Source organism: Gouania willdenowi, chromosome 19, assembly GCF_900634775.1.
Source record: "Gouania willdenowi chromosome 19, fGouWil2.1, whole genome shotgun sequence".
In the NCBI taxonomy this organism is placed as follows: domain Eukaryota; kingdom Metazoa; phylum Chordata; class Actinopteri; order Blenniiformes; family Gobiesocidae; genus Gouania; species Gouania willdenowi.
The window spans coordinates 18192431-18209598 of NC_041062.1; the positions used below are offsets into that span (position 1 = coordinate 18192431).

General features: G+C 38.8%; 1 pseudogene; it reads left to right on the forward strand.

The window, feature by feature from the left end:
• Positions 1 to 536: 536 nt before the first annotated feature.
• Positions 537 to 16742, forward strand: LOC114482019 (cerebellar degeneration-related protein 2-like; annotated as a pseudogene).
• The last annotated feature ends 426 nt before the right edge of the window (positions 16743 to 17168 follow it).

Genomic DNA, 17168 nt, shown 5'->3' on the forward strand with positions numbered 1-17168 from the left:
CTTATTCAATGGGGAAATCATACTTTAAAAAGCACAGGGGGACAAACATCTGGATGTGGAGTGACAAAGAGCCAATGATGCATTTATAAGCGTCCGAAGGGTTTTTTTTTTCTTCCATATGTTATTGTTACTTTACAATAATAACAATACAATTGAGTACATTAGTTTCACGTTGGCGTAACGGCGCCCATCAGTGCTTTTTTCTATCTTTTTTTTTTAGAACGCCCATCGTGTTGTTCGCACACTGACGAATTGTGTGATTTCTGGACGGTCATTGAAAGCATCGCGAGAAATCAGCTCCGTTAAAGGATTTTTTGCTTAAAATAACTAAATAACTAAATAATTCCGTTTTTGTTTATTGTTGTTTTCAAAGTGAACGGACACGTACATTTTATTGGTTTTTGGATTAGGTTAGGGTTACAAACTCAGTACGTGACACCCGTTATTGCAACATCACTGCCACGTTCAATGACATCAGTGAGTGGATGAACGGAGCAGAGAGGCGGTGTGGGCCCGGGGCAGTGCCGGGGGGAGAGGCGGTGGTGGGGGGTCAGTGAGGAAGAGGAAGAGGAAAGAAGCACTGAGTAGACCCGGAGCCTCCGACCCACCGGAGCTCCTTTGTCTGGGTTCACCCGGCTGCAGTGGTTAGTTAGTAACCCATGCTCAGCTCAGGAACAATGGACGAATTCATAACCGAAGAGGACGAGCCATGGTACGACCAGCAGGACCTGGAGCAGGGTAAGACGACATGTCTCCATCTTTATCCTGGTCAGCCGAACAGTGGCGACATCCTCCCGGGCAGGGGGCGGTCAGCTACCGGCCTTCTCCGATCAAAGAGCCCGTGTGGGGCTGATAGCTGTTTATAGATTATTATTATTATTATTATTATTATATATTATTATTATTATTATTATTATTATAGTATACTGCCTTAATGTGATGCATCACCATTGTAGCAGTGCATGAGCATCTCCATATCAACAATACTGTCATCATGCCAACCAGGGCCTGGACTGACCAGACAATATGCTATCCTTATTATTCTATTATTATTAGGCTAATCAAATGAATATGACCCTTTTTAGTCATGTAGGTTTCATGTATATTGTCTACATTTTTTAACATACCTCGTACGCTATTAAAACCTAACCAAAGATGCAAAGTACTCAACAGTACTTTTCTGTATTTTGCAATAAGACCATGTCACCCTAGGGCTGGGCGATGCACCAAAATTAATATTTCAATATTTTTTCTCAAAATGGCAATATACGATATGAATTGATAATCCATCCATCGATTTTCAGACCCGCTTGTTCCTGTTTTCATGGTTGCGGTGGTCATCTCACACTGGGCGCTGGGCAGGGATACACCTGGAGAGGGCACCAGTCCATTGCAGGACAACACACAGACAGACAAACACTCACACTCACTTTGACTATATATGGGCAATTTAGAGACTCTAATCAACCTAACAGTCGTGTTTTTTTGGATTGTGGGAGAAAGCCGGAGTACCCGAAGCAATGCCAAGCAGCATGGGGAGAACATGCAAACTCCACACAGATAGGACTCAAGTGTCCAGCCCAGGGCTTGAACCCAGTACCTTCTTGTAGTCAAGTGGACGTGCTATTCACTAAGTCACTGTGCACCACAATCGTGATAATTTAAATTAAAATAAGACAATTCAGGGTTGAATTTACTGATTAAAAATGCCACAAGGCTAATTTATTAACAAAAAGCTGCACAAGATGTGCCACTTTAGTCTTTTTCTTCAATGAGGGACAGCACGTGTGGTGATTACTGTAGTCTGGCTTGTTTAGGGAAGGTCTGGATTAGGACGCACTCAGTAATCCATCTAACTAAAGTATTTTGATACAAAATAAGCTATAATATATATCGATATAAGCGATATTGTAATTTTCTATGTCGCCAAAATAGAAAACTCAATATATCTTGAATATCGATATATTGCCCAGCCCTATGCATGTGCTGTCTGCTGTACTGATGCTAGCCTACTGATGTCCACCTCAAGGTCTGTGGGCCAAATCTGTCCCATAAGGTCCAAGAGATAGTTTTGTAATATAGACTACAGGGATAACATTGATCAATACACATTATCCAGTTCACTTCCAAATAGGGATGTCACGATACAACTTTTTCACTTCCGATACGATACCAATATTGTAGCCTTCAGTATTGACCGATACCAAAATCGATCTGATACGATATCAGCACGAATCATACATACTTTTAATACTTATTTTGTAGTGTGGAATGTTAGAAAAGGCTTGATCAAGTGATGTTAGTCAAACAGAGAACAATAGTCAACAACAGTAGGTATGAGGAAAAACTGACCCATTTATTATGAACCAATTGGTTACATAAATGTTAACCTTCAACATAATTTCTACAGTATTCTACAATTGAATATATATCGGAGATTTTAGATGCAGTCCGATAAAATCCGATATTCGTTTTCTGGCTGATATCGGACCCATATCCAATATTAATATTGGATCGGGACACCCCTACTTCCAAATATCTCTGATCTACTGTCTTGCAGTTAATTTGATTCCCTGTAATCTGTAAGTCATTTATATGAAAAGTTGATCCACTAAAATGCTGAAATTGTGCTTTTTCTGTCTTAAAAGCAGTTTAAAAAATGAAGGCATTAACTGTGATTAGTAAATATGTATTTTGTGCTTATTATTTAGTGATTTATTGTAGCTATTTAGAAGATGTTATAATTAACATTATGAAAGTTTGTCTTAGCAAAATAACCTCCCAAACCAGTTCTCTAATCCTTTATTTACTCTAATGCATCCCGTGAAATCTCATCACAGCGAGTCCTTGAAGCAGCGGTACATTTGTTATTCATGACTCATCGTGTTTTGTTTTTTTGCACCACTTAAACCCTGGCCTCCTCCTCTTCTCATTTACTGATCACTTCCTCTCCTGCCAGGTAATTACACTGCTCCACTTTTCTGATGGAGTGCACAGTCAGGAACTGATGCTGGACTTTTACTAGTCACATATTCATGTGCTCACAAGCATCAGAATGTCATTGATAGATACACTCTGTGCAAAACAGGACTTGTCTGGGTACAAATAGCTGTTCTTTTTTTCTGGTAGATGAAGTAGCGTGTTGCATTCACTTGAAGAAAAAAAATAAAATTTTTCAAAATATTTTTGTTTTTCAGATTATTTTTATTTTTTTTGTTTTTTAATTTGGACAATTTTTTTTTTCATTTGTTTTTTGGACTTTTTTTTCATTTTTTCGTGCAAATTTTTCCCCCTGTTTTCTGGGCTTTTTTTTCACCTGCAAAACTGAAAAAAACTTGTCTGAAAAACTGAAAAAATTACTCTGAAAAACAGAAGAAGAAAAAGTTTGTCAGAGAAAAAAAATAGCCCACAAACAAACCCCAAAAATGATTATTCAGAAATTTTTTTTAATTTTTTTTTTTTCCTTACAGTTGCCGTATCATACCGACATTCTATCCATACACAACTCCCCTATTTGGCCAGTTTAGGTCATGTGACAGGTCAGTCATTGGGCAGTTTAGACTAAACCTAACTCTAACCCTAAAAATTGTTGCGACTTTGGGTTATAACCTAACCGTAAGACGCTACGTACTTGTACTTTGGTAACCTTACCAATTAGAGTTGTCACGATGCCAAAATGAGTAAACACGATACTCTACCAGACAAAGTATCACGGTTCTGGGTAATATCGCGATACTGAAGCCTTTTTTATTATTATTTTTATGAACTGCAATGTATTTGTGCAAGTTAGAAATACTTATTAATTACTTATAGTGTTGTTTAGTGCATGATAAGCGTATACGAACAAAAGCATATGAGCAATAAAAAAAACTCATAAATGAAGTTAGAATTTATATGGTTGAAATTAAAAAATAATCATTCAGTTTCCTTTGCACATCAATTTCTGTTTAACTAATATAAGTAATCAACTTAGAATAACAAATCCACTGTCTTTTTTTAATCTATTTGACAATAATGCTTCTTCTCCAACATAATAAACTATAGAGGATAAAATACAATAGACAGGAACTGATTCCCTGAGAAAACTATATTTGTATGCATTTCCTGGGTGACGTCACTGGTGTTTTATGAGGTTAGATGTGATCCCTCCTTTGTAAGTATAAAATTTGTAAATATTGTTTGTACATTGTAAATACCTCTGTAAATAAGAAATAAAAATAAATAAAAGATCGCTCAGAGCCAGTGCGGAAAAAACAAACAAAAAGAGTGTTCCCTCCTTTGGCTCCTATAGCTGGTGACAGCGCCTGCACAGTGGATCTCCTATTGGTTTACCATCTCTGTCTTGTTCAAAGCCAAAAGTGTAGTGTAGTTTGGTTTTTTTGAGCAAGATTAGTGATGCTACTGACGACGACGCTGCCGCGGCAGCTTGGTTGCCATGTTGGTTTGTTTTCAAGTGAGTAGCGTACAGTGAGTTTAGACTGTGCAGTGAGAAACCGGGAGGAGAGTAGAGGCAGCCGCTATGTAGCGAAAACTGCCACCGGTAGTATCGTAATCCATGGTTGTACCGTCATGTAGAATTTCTAGTATAGCAGGAACCGTTACAATTTGGCACCGCGTGGGTATTGTGCAACTATACTACCAATAGCATCAGGGGTTGTCCGTACGGCAACCGTACAATAGACACTTTCTTCAAACAATGTTCTGAACATATTCTGACTATAGTCATAATTTCAACAACAGCTTGTCTTCAGTTTTCCTATTTTGCTAAATCAGGCTTTTTCTGTGCATATTGTGACGTGAAGTGTTTGGTATAAAGCCCAAAATTGATCAGCGACAGATTAATTTAGAATTTTTCCTTGTGTTAAAGTCAGATGTGCAACAGAGGAAGTCAATGACAGGAGGAGTCTTGTTTCTACATTCCATTGACTCTCATGGGTGAAGTGCAGCTTCCAACACAGCACAGCCTGGAAAACACTTCACACTGTTTGAATGCAACTCTCGTCAAATCACAACAAATGCATGAGCAGGATGTCGTAGCTTTGCCCTATCTGGACATGAAGGATATTCCTGTCTCCTATATACATTCATACATTGAGGTCTATTGATTTCCTTAAAATATTTATCTTCCACTCCCTTAACCTACGCCTTCTCTTCCTCAGTTATTCTTCTTATCTTAGTGATGCTTTGCTCTATTTGTCCCTGTCTGGCAGACACAATGTGGGAAAAATATAGGGGAAAAGATATAGTTATTGATCAGCTGATAAACAGCCTATTTCAGTTTTATAGTTGTTCGCTTTTTTTTACCCACTCCTCTTTCTTTGTCTTGCATTTTGAAGCTCTGCTTAGAACCATTTTAAGATCCAAGAGTGAAAAATGCACATCTTAAATTTTTGATCCGGAGTCTATGTCATGTTTTCTATTATTGGCGATAAAGGAAACAACATTATCGTCTGAAACAATATTACTTCATTTTAACGATTTTCTTGAATTTCACTTCATTTGTGGCGTATCTCAGTGTCTGACTCACTGCAGCGTCGCTCCGCCCTCTCTCACTCACTCCTTATCCCTCTTTGTGTAGAAACACGAGGAAATACGTGGCGTGTGCTTCCTCTGTGTGACTATCGGAGCCACAGGACAAATGTCTGGTTGTCCTCTGTAAAACTCCTTCAGTTCTGAGTGTTGGAATCACTGAGAGACGTTTGAGGAAACAGCAGTGCGTGTGTTTCTCGTCTGTAACATCACAATCTCTCTGTGTTTGAATCTGTTTACACACTTCTCACGTGGCCCCTGATGCAACTACTGTCTTTAAGATACGAAGGATCCACCTAAACAACAACATTACTGATGGTAATCACGGACATGGACCCAAATCTATATAAACACTGGAAACAAGACTCAGACTGTGATTATTACTGACACTGAATTCAATGTGGAAACCAAGATCGAAAAAGGTCTGTCACTTATTCATTTCAATTGCTAGGTGGTGGGGTGATTAGGGATTACATTACTACCTTGCTTATGAACTAAGACATAGTAATGTGTTTATACAAGAAAGGGTTCAATCTAACAGTGGAAAATACAACACTGCCAATAGAACTAACAACAGCTGGAATAACCTTGATGTAGAGACAAAACAAGCTGCAAACTTGTGTGTCCAAAAGAGACATTCCCGAGTGGTGACGTCATGGATGGAAAGGGAAAAACATTTCGAACAACTTCGAAAGAAGATGAACTTTTCTTGAACTGGAGGAATGCAAACAACGTCTGGCAGGGAACAAGGCCGACACGAACAACAATAGAGAGGAGGAGGAATAAAAAAAAAGACAACACTGACTACAGATGAGAATAAATCCTACACAAAAAAGGACTGTTCAGAACAACCTAAGAATGTTTGACCAGAGAGACAAGCTTTGATGTAAATTTTCGGTGTACAAAACAGGGGACGGGACCTAGATAAGCAAACTGCTTCTCTCGTCTCCTTTTTCAGCATGTACAAAAAAAAAAAAATGTAAAAAAAAAGTGAATGTAACCATGTCGGAAATAAACTGAATAAATAAAAATAAAAAATAAATAAATGGGCCATATGGACTCGGTTGTCAGTTAGGCCCGTTTATTTGCAGAGCACTTAGAGTCGGTACCTAAAAACAGAGGTACGTACGAGGGAATAATCCAAACAAAAGCTGATAAACAATCAGGAGGGAACGCTGGAGTCGGCACACTAGAACACAGGGAATAACCAGACTGGCCTGACGTGGGTAAGAAGATGAACTGACAACAAGGGAGGGATAAACAGCATTTAAATAACAGAGGTGATTAATACTAGGGATGTAACGATTAATCGTAAGGCAGGTAAAAATCGATTCTTTGGTATCACGGTTCACATCGATACTGTGAAAATTGAATCGCAGTACTTTTTTTAAACAGCAGGAATAGTTAAAGCTATATATATTTATCCTTCTCTTGTCCAGAAGTGTTGGCGGCGGGCGGAATCTGCTACTACTTTCTTTCTGGCCGCGTTCTACTCTTAAACATGTTCATAAATGATTCTTTACCCCTTTAGCACTGAAAGAATATCTGTAATATTGCGTGATTATTTGTAAAAGTCACGTTTTTCTATTAGCTCTGTCTGCTAGCGCATGGCATCTCTTCTTCACTGCTAGATTAGCTGCATGCCAACTGACCACTGGGTTACCAGCGCCCTCTGCTGGTCCAAACAAATATCTGAAGTAAATACAATGCAATGACTGGTTTTATTTTAAAGTCCAATTGTTAAGGCACAAATTACATTTTCAGTTGTACTTTTAAAAAGAAAAGAACTAATATGCAGTTTTGCATTGTTTACCATAGAACTAGAATTTAAATTAATAGGCTTCTTCTTCATTTGTATTATTCCTTTCTTTATTTCATTCAAGGTTTATTTTTAGTTAAATTGCATTGTTTTGAATAGTTTATCAAGGGATTCTTTTGACAATGAAAAATAAAAGGAAAATAGTACAGTCATCATTTGTCTACAGTCCCATTTTGTAAAATAAATCGTGAGAGAATCATATCGTGAACCCAGTATAGTGAATCAAATCGTATCGGGAGTTGAGTGAATCGTTACATCCCTAATTAATACAGGTGAACTAACGACAGGGGTGTTGCAATGAAAAAAATCAAAACGAACACTTAAAGGGCCAATCAACTTTCTGTGCTTTAAACATGATAAAGTACTGTAAAGTACTGTGCTTTAAACATGATAAAGTACTATTGGGCATGTGAAAAACACATGCCCAAAGTGTTTTTCATTGATTCCCTCAATCATTAGTTAGAGGGTGATTTGCTCCTTTCGTGCTGCAGGGTGAGCCCAAACACTTCGCTCCAATTTAATGACGCATTCCCACTTTGATGATGAATTTGACGCGGCACTGAGCTGGAGAAGCCGCGCCTCCAGGAAGCTCTCTGCCGTGATTGACATGTAAACAGACACGCCCACAAGGTGAGCATGTCAGCATCCTTCGCGCAGTGCTCTGTATGTATTTTGTACAGTCTATGCATGTACTGGTGAACGCCCTGCCCCCACGCTCGTGTTTATAAAGCAGCTTGAGCTTGGCTACGGAGTGGGTGGGCCATCTTCTGGTCCTACGTCACAGTGCAGGGAGGAGGAAGTCAGTGTTCCGTCTGTAGACACGCCCACTCATGAATATGCATAAGTAGGCCGCAAATCAGCCTGTTTGTGTAGAGTTGCTCAGAAAGTGACTTTTCAGATGCTAAACTTCTGGAAAACAGGCAGTTTGGGAAAATAAACATCAAATACTATGTTTTTGGGGTTCTTAGAACAAATGGAGATGGGTGAAAAATAGCATGATATGGGACCTTTAATGACCCTGACAAAAACAGCTTTTTAGCAACTCAGACCTTCCCTGAATGATGCCACACTACAGATTTACTAGAGGTTTATCAATATAGGAATTTTTCAATATTGTCATTGGCCGATTTTTAAAAAAAAATTAATTTAACTTTTTTATAAATTAGTACTTTAGAGTAGCCATTAAAGGCAAAAATTTGAAAGAACATAAAAATCATCCATTCAGATGTATGAATATACTACAAAAAAAAAAGTAATAAAATAATAGCATGTGCATGGGAGAAGTAGAAGCCAATAGGCTTACAAATAAAAAGCTGATATAATAGGATAAGGATATAATATAATAGTGCCTGATGAAATATCCTTATCCTATTATATCCTTATTTGGATAAGGATTTTTGTTTTACTTGGTTGTGTACGGGAATATTTAAAGTTTAGTAAATGTTCAGAGTTCTATTGGTGTCTTTAATTTAATTTCTAATATATACATTATATCATATGAGCATTTCAATTGTTTTTTCATAATCAATTTGCTTTAAAAAAAAAAAAAAGTATATTGGCTTCCAAAATCGGCTTTAGAATTATTTTCTTTTTTTAATCGGTATCTGCATCGGCTTTTGAAACCCCATATCTGTCTACCTCTAGAATTTACTCACACCATTTCGTCCTCATAAGAGAAAAAATCCAAAATAGCGTAAATTGTTGATAATGTGCTGCTGGTGATTAATTTAGTTATTTTATTAATACAACAGGATAAAAGGGAAAAAATATAATAATGATTAAATATAGAAACTGAATAACAACATAGATAATCGTAAAAAGGGCACAGGATTAAGATAATAAAACAACTAAAAGGGCCTTTGTGGTTTTTTTTCTCCAGTGACTTAGTATTGTTTTTGTTGTAAAACTTTATTGAGAAAAAAAAGCCATTATCTTAGCTGAATGTCGGATCCTGTTTAAGTGCTCGATACTTCATTTAGCAGTATTCAACCAAATAGAAAAGGTTCTTGTGTGTTGCTTGTGGCTTGGCATCTCTCCCAGCTGAATATGAGGTCTTAGCCACATTGTTGCTCTCTGTGAGGTTGAGCATTATATCTCGCTGACTCTGGATGTGTGAAGGAGGTCATTGATGCTGCTTAGTCCACAGCCATGTAGATCAGAGATGACAACGACACTAGCCTCACTTATACTGTCAGGTACTTTCTTTATAGATCACAAATGAGAGAGGGAAGTAAATGACTAATGTTTATTTATTTATTTTTTATTATAATTTATTCAGTTTATTTCCGACATGGTTGCATTCATTGTTTCCTTTTCTCTGTTTTTTTTTTTTTGTACATGCCGAAAAAGGTGACGAGAGAAGCAGGTTGCTTATCCGAGTCACGTCCACTATTTTGAACACAGAAAATTTACAGCTTGTCTCTCTGGTCAAACATTCTTTGGTTCTGAACACCAATTTCATTTTTTTTTTTTTTTTTTGTCCTTTTTGTGTCGGATTTATTCTCATCTGTAGTCAGTGTTGTCTTCTTTTGTTTTTTTTAATTCTTCCTCTCCATCATTGTTCGTGTCATCCTTCTTCCCCGTAGATTTCATTCCCAGACGTTGTTTGTGTTCCTCCAGTTCAAAGAAAAGAAAATGTTTAGATTATTAACACTATCATCTAATTGCTTTACCAATTAGAGGATCTTTATAATCTGGTAATAATAAATGAGATGATTAAAAAGCATATGCTGCCACAGGGAGCTCATTGTTCATCTTCATACTGATTGTGTTCTATAAATGAAGACGATGGCCTGTTTAAAATAAAACCCCTGTTGAAAATAGAAAAGTCTATTAGCCTAGACGTCACTATATTTAAATTTTACATGCAGAGTTTTTTATCTTCTTGTCTGAGGGATGAACTTCCTAATTCTTTCCTTTCTACTTGATCATTTTTGACACTTTTCCGACTCTGAACTTCTTTTTTGATACCGATCCTTCATTATTCACCTCCCCGTCCTGCTCACAGCTTTTTGTCCGAATGTCCTTTTTTGTTCTTCCTTCTAGACCTTCATTTAGCAGCAGAGCTGGGGAAGACTCTGCTGGAAGGAACAAAGAGCTGGAGGACTCTCTGCAACAAATGTACATCACTAATGAAGAGCAAGTGCAAGAACTAGAGGTACGGGTGGCAGAGCTCCTGCAAAAAAAGACTTTGGTTAACATGAATTCATGATGTGAACTTATACTAACATACTACTCATACAAGTCTGACGTCAAAATTATTATGTACTGCCTTCACATTAAATTGTATGAGAAGATTGATTATGCGAGAAAATACCCGGATGTATACTACCGTAATGATTGTGCTATAAAGCACACTGTTTTATTGGCCGCATTACAATAATTTAGCAATTTTCTAAGAAAAATCTACACAAATGCCACAGCTCAACATTGGCCGCAGTCTATTGGCTTATGAGGTGCCCTTCAGACAAATCGGCCAATCAGAACGGGCAGGTAGGCGCGCTGCTGTACTCAGGTTAGGTTTCACGGAAATTTGCGATAAAGTGATCATACTTGATTTATGTTGTGAAATTATTTTATTTTAGAATATTTTTTACAATCGTTTTGTACAAAAAAGGTAACTTTTTGGTTGACAAATAATCGTTTTAATAATTTTGATTTCAAGTACGAGTAAATAATGGCGATTATTATTTTTTCTATAATCGAGCACGTTGCTATTTTCCTTCCTTTGATGGTCAGCTTTGGCCAAACACTCGAGGAAATGTGTCTTTCTTTAACTTATTCCTGCCTGATGCCTTTCTGTATGTTTGTGTGTAGTATCTGTCAAAGCAGTTGGATGTTCTCCGGGACATGAATGAGCAACATGCCAAAGTGTACGAGCAGCTGGACAGCACAGCCCGTGACTTGGAGCGCACAAACCACAAACTAGTGACGGACAGCAAGGCCTCACAGCAACGGATTGAGAGGGTGGGAGGTTTATCTTCTCAATAATCCAGCTTTTAACTTTGAATAACCTGCAACTTTAATGAACTTAAATGTCCTTTTCCCCCTGTGCTAGTTTAACAGAGCTATTGAGACTTTGCAGACCAGGTGGAGTCTCTGTCAGGGCAGGTGGAGCAGCTCCACTCTAGGAGCAGCTACGGGTTCGCAGGGAGAAGAGGGGAGCGACGTAAAACCATCCACTCATTTCCCTGTCTGAGAGAGCTCTGCACAGCCCCAGGTACCCCTCATGTCCTGAGAGACGAAAGGAGGCGACCAGCTCACTAAGGCTGGGCGGTATACCGGTTCATACTGAATGCCGGTATAATATTTTCATTACGATATGATTTTTAATATACCGTCGTACCGGTGTATTTGATTACACACTTTCTGAATGCTACGCTGGCCGCGTTTCAGACCGGACCCCTTTCAACGTTGCACTTCTAAATATGAAGGTAAACAGTAGCGCTCTGGTGTTAGTTGAGGTGTAAATCATACGTGTACATAGATAAGAATAAGACACAATAAAATGCTCTGAAGCTGCATGTGAGCATGTGCTTGCGTTCGCACGCCTCTGCTACAGGAGAACAACATTCACGGACACGGAGGCACGGTTAGCTTAGCATGTTGCAGTTCGGCAGTAAAACACAAAAAAGAAAGCAAAGGATCGCAATGGAGAAATAACTCCTGGTGGAGCTGCAAACAAACGCTAACCTTATTCACCATAAGAAACCACCGCACCACTGAGTATGCAGCATTTAAAGCTAGAAATCAAGCTAATGCTAAAGCTAAGCTAGCGCGGCAAAGAGCCATTGGGCTGCTGTTGCAAACTTGTATGACTACTAGTGTGGAATTATTCTACAATATTCACTCATCATGACAGTAAAATAGACCATCCTAAGTCAATCTACTGCAGTAATTCATCTCTTATCTTTATTTTTCTTTATCCTCTATCCATTATTTATCCCTTATCTTTATATTTATCACTATTATTATTATTGCTGCTGGCTTGCGTTTTGTTTTTTGTTCTGCGCACCGACTACCAAGTCAAATTCCATGTGCTGTTTTCTTTTAAAACTGTACTCTGCAAAATAAGCCTTTCTGATACTGATACTGATTCTCAACCACAAGAAAATACTGTAAACACCTGATTATGCATGAAAAAAAAAACCGTCATATACCGTGAAACCGTTAGAATTTAGAAAAACACGTGTTTGGTCATACCGCCCAGCCCTACAGCTCACGGTTTATCATTTCCTCAGGTACGAGGACGAGTTCGTCGTGGGTCGAGCTGAGAGTTTTACAGTAGAGGATAAGCGTCCTGCGTTTGAGGAAGAGGAAAAACCAGCACCTGAGGGAGGCGGTGTCGACTCTTCGTGCCGCTGTTCGAACAGAGAGAGGGAAGAGAGAAGGAGTGGAGAGGGAGTGCAATGTCATGGTGGCTGAATTTTCCCGGCTGCAGACCCGAGTCCAGGTATGGGTATGGACGTGTACCCAGAAAATGGACCGTATTTGTATTGGGAAGCCCAGTGTTCATAATGTAGCTGTGGATGCAACGTTTCCATCAAGGCTTGTTTTTTTCAGGCCACACACACATCTCATCTGACTGAAATAAGTAGGGGGAAAATCAATCAGACAAACATTATCCATGTTTGTTCAATAAGAATAACTTGGAAGAAGCATTTTAACAAAGGGTATGCATTAATTTATTCATTTTATATTATTTTCCACAAAGGCATCTGAATACAATAAAAACTTTGTCAATATGTACACTTCTCTTTTTAAAAATGAAATAACACCATTGAATTCAAGTCAAAATAAAAAAAAAATCTCAGGCTGATAAATAATATTAATATTAATAGATAATTATACAAAGTAAAAGTAAGTAAATAAATAATTATATATAAAATGAAAGTAAATTAGCGTGTCTACTCCAAACACTTTGATTACAATATGCTCAAAGATGATTATGGATTTCTGACCAAATGATGCCAAAAAAAAAGTTACATACTGCAGCTTTATAAGCTCTGATAAAATAACCGGGATTCAATGCTGTTTTGGCGCCATGCATTACGTTTAATCTCATGATGTGATGCATTTGATTGTTGTCTGGTAATTTCATTTCTTGTTGTTTCAAATTGTCTGTTGATCATTTTAAAACAAAAAATAATGTAACAAATTACTCTACTTCTTTTAAAACATATGTACTGTAAATACAAGTAAAATTACTGATTTAGAAATATACTCAAAAAAGTACAAGTACCCATAAAAGCAACTCAGTTACAGTAACGTGAGTACCTGTACTTGTAATCCATTACTTTCACTTCTCTCATCATGTCCTTATTTCTGTTTGTGGCGTTTCGCGCTCACAGGACGCTGAGAGCTGCCAAGCAAGGGTGAGGGAGTTGGGAGGCGGAGCTTCAGGAGTTGCAGCAGCTGCGTCGTGCTCGAACGTTCCTGTTGGGCGGCGAGGACGACGGCGTGGGACTCACTCAAACCTTACTGAACATCACCCCTGAGACTGACACCTTTGTTGAGGTCGAGCCCAATGAAACCGGGGGAGGGGTTCGTGAGGAGGCCGAAGGCGGTGGAGGTGTGAGAGGTGAAGCTCTGCCCGAGTCCAGCCCGTGAGGAAGAGCTGCAGTGACACGGCACTCAACGCCATCGTGGCTCGAGATGCGTCCGGCCGTAGAAGAGGCAGCTACGCCCTCCACGCCAACAGCGTGAGGAAGCGGGGGATGTCCATCCTGAGGGAGGTGGACGAGCAGTACCACGCACTGCTGGAGAAGTACGAGGAGCTTTTAGGGAAGTGCAGACGCCACGAGGAGAGCCTCTGTCACGCCGAGGTCCAGACCTCCCGCCCCGTTTCCAGAGACCCATCTATGAAAGACTGCGCCATGGGCCCCACTCCAGCCCCTCCACCTACACCCACCCAGTCCCCCGTCCACCCCTGAGGTCATGGAGAGCATCAGTAAGCAGGTGCAGGCCGTGGATAAGCGTCTGGGGCAGAGCAGTCCCGAGTACAAGGCCCTTTTTAAAGAAATCTTTTCCCGAATCCAGAAAACCAAGATGGACATCAAGGCTACCAAAGCTGCTAAAGCTAGCAAACCTGGGAAGTCCGGCAAAGCTAGCAAACGCTGAAGCTCCACTTCAAGCTTATACAGGTGTTTTTAACGTTTAGCTCCTGAGTTGTGAACTTGGCACTTTGCGCAAACATTTAAACTGAAGGTGCTACTGTGAAGAAGAACTAACTAGCATGTGTTTGCTATTTAAACTAATTAAAACCAATTGAATGATTGATAGGTTTCAAAATAGCCTAGTTTGACTGAAGTGAACACAAATTCTTCAACTTAGGGTTTCAGCTGAATACGGACCTTGGACTTGACTATTAGGGGGTATACTACAAATCTAGATTGGATTAAGCTCCGTTTGCTGGCTTAAACTAACCAAACATTCCTTTCCAGATATGTGCTGGATTACGAACGTCGATCAAAACACGCTAATTTAAGCCAAGTGATTTCACCCTCGTACGTGCGCTCACGTGAAAGGGGTGGAGATTGCAGCGTCTGACCAATCAATGAAGAGAACTGGCAGAACGTCTTCACAGGAGAAACAGCTTATGATCTTAAATATAATGAATATAAATCCATGATGACAGGGAAGAGCAACAGTAGTGCCGGAGGCGGAGCTTTTATACTCGCTGTCAGATCTGATTCATTTCATAACCTGGTCCCGATCGGTTTCGTGTTGCTTAAGTTTGAAAATATGAAGAATTAAAATTCATAATTCAGACTAAAAACACCACTGGTGCTGCAGTAAAAGCAGAAGTTATTAATGCAGGAATTGATGTGTGTTAATGTTTACATTTGTGAGATTATAAACGGACATTCTGATAAGTTTAACTTTCTCTTTTCTTTTTAACATGTCTGCTGTGGCTGTGATCCTGCATTCATACAGACCAGCCTACATCATAAGGTGGAATATATTTATATGTTTTATTATCTACAGGGCAGAGGCTCTCAGCATTACATGAATGAATTCATTAATTTATCGTGTGAATGGGCCCGATGCACGCATGTGTTATCAGATGATTTATTTTATTTATTTTATTTATCAGTTCATCAGCTATAAATCTTATTTTTTCTAAAGAATGTCATTGGTAAATGAAAGGATTGCATCTTCTCCTTTCAGCGTCTTTTTATTTACAGTCCATGGTCAGGTGTCTCATCAGATCCACACAGTGACGTGATCCCACATCACCTTTCATTGGACAGCTCGTTTTCTAGAGATCTGATTGGTCTGGAGGCGGGACATTAGCACTAGCTAACATTTAAGCTCCATAGAAAAACTTGTCGGGACCAGGTTAGCCGTGAAAGACTAGTTTGCCATAGTGATTCAGCTTCACCGAGTTTCGTAGGCCAGCACACAGGGATTCAATCCTGGAAGTTAGATTCTAGATTCGAAGTTTACCCCCTTAGATTCATAACGCAAAAGACTTAACTATGGTTTAACTCACTGTAACCTTAATTCTTAAAAAAAGGGAATGAAAAAATAACTTTTTAGAAGCCATTATAAATCATTTATGATTTATTTTGGCAAGGATAAAAGAGGAAAACATCAACATTTTTAATTGACTATTTACATGATCTTGACTTATTATTAAAGATTTAAACAACATTCAAAGGCTTCAGTGCCAGTGATTTATTAAAGGCACAGTACATAAATCATAATAAATGTAAATGACCGACTCCCAGTTCATGCTAAAGGAACCTCTCGTAAATCATTTATTACAGAAATTGTAACTTTAATCTACAGTATGAACACGTTTTCTAAAATAGTGTGTTCACACTAAAAAGAAAAGGTTTTAAATATAAATCTTGACTATGTATATGATATACTGTAAGTTGCCTTACTGTCCGAACTTATGACTTAAACGAAAGTGGATGTAACTGTTGCTGAAATAACTGAACATGTGTGTTAAGATCCTACTGATACAAAGGTGAAGATATTCATCTTCCCAATACATGTCCTACAGTGGCCTTTCCAGGTATGACATAAGCAATGTAGGAACAGTAGGTCACATTCTAGATGGGAATGGTCTAATAGGGCGTGGTCTTGGACTGACTGGGAGTTTAATGGACTGCGGAATGAAGTCAATGATAAAGCAGGTGTGAATGGCTCGATTGCATTAGAACAGTTCAGGAGTCAAATACAAAGTGGTTTGTTCTTAAGTTGGCATAAAGTATGAAAGGTGCCAAAAATATGGAAGCATTAAGTGAAAGATATCAGTCCCTGCAGGGTATTCTGTTTTAAATTGAACTGATTTTGTGTTCAATTTTTATTTAATTTTAGAAAATTATGGGAAATAATTTCAGAAAAGTTTGAAAAATTTGAGGTTTAAAATGACTGCAGTCATGTGATAAAAGTATGGGGAAAAATGCACTTTTCCTCCAAATTATGTGGCGTTTCCTTAAATGAGTGTATTTAGAAAGGCTGAGAGATCTACAACTGAATTAGTAATTGCTAATTTACACAGTAATTCCTGTTTTTTTTGTCTTTTTTTACTGTCTCCTGTGGGCCTAATTGGATGGTCTTGGTACGTTCACACCAAACGCGCTTCGGGCGTCAAAATCGTGCCTCACGTCCGTAGTTGGACGCTTGTGTTCATTGAATACAGACGCTTGTCACCAACGTTGAAGATGCTCGGGACGCGAAAAGCTTCAAAACGCGCTGCACAAGAGGCGCGGGATGCGCAGCGGGACCTCTGACGCTCCCTAGAAGCGCATCCACCATATATTGTGAATGTCCACCTGCCGCTTTTGACGCGTTTGGTGTGAACGTA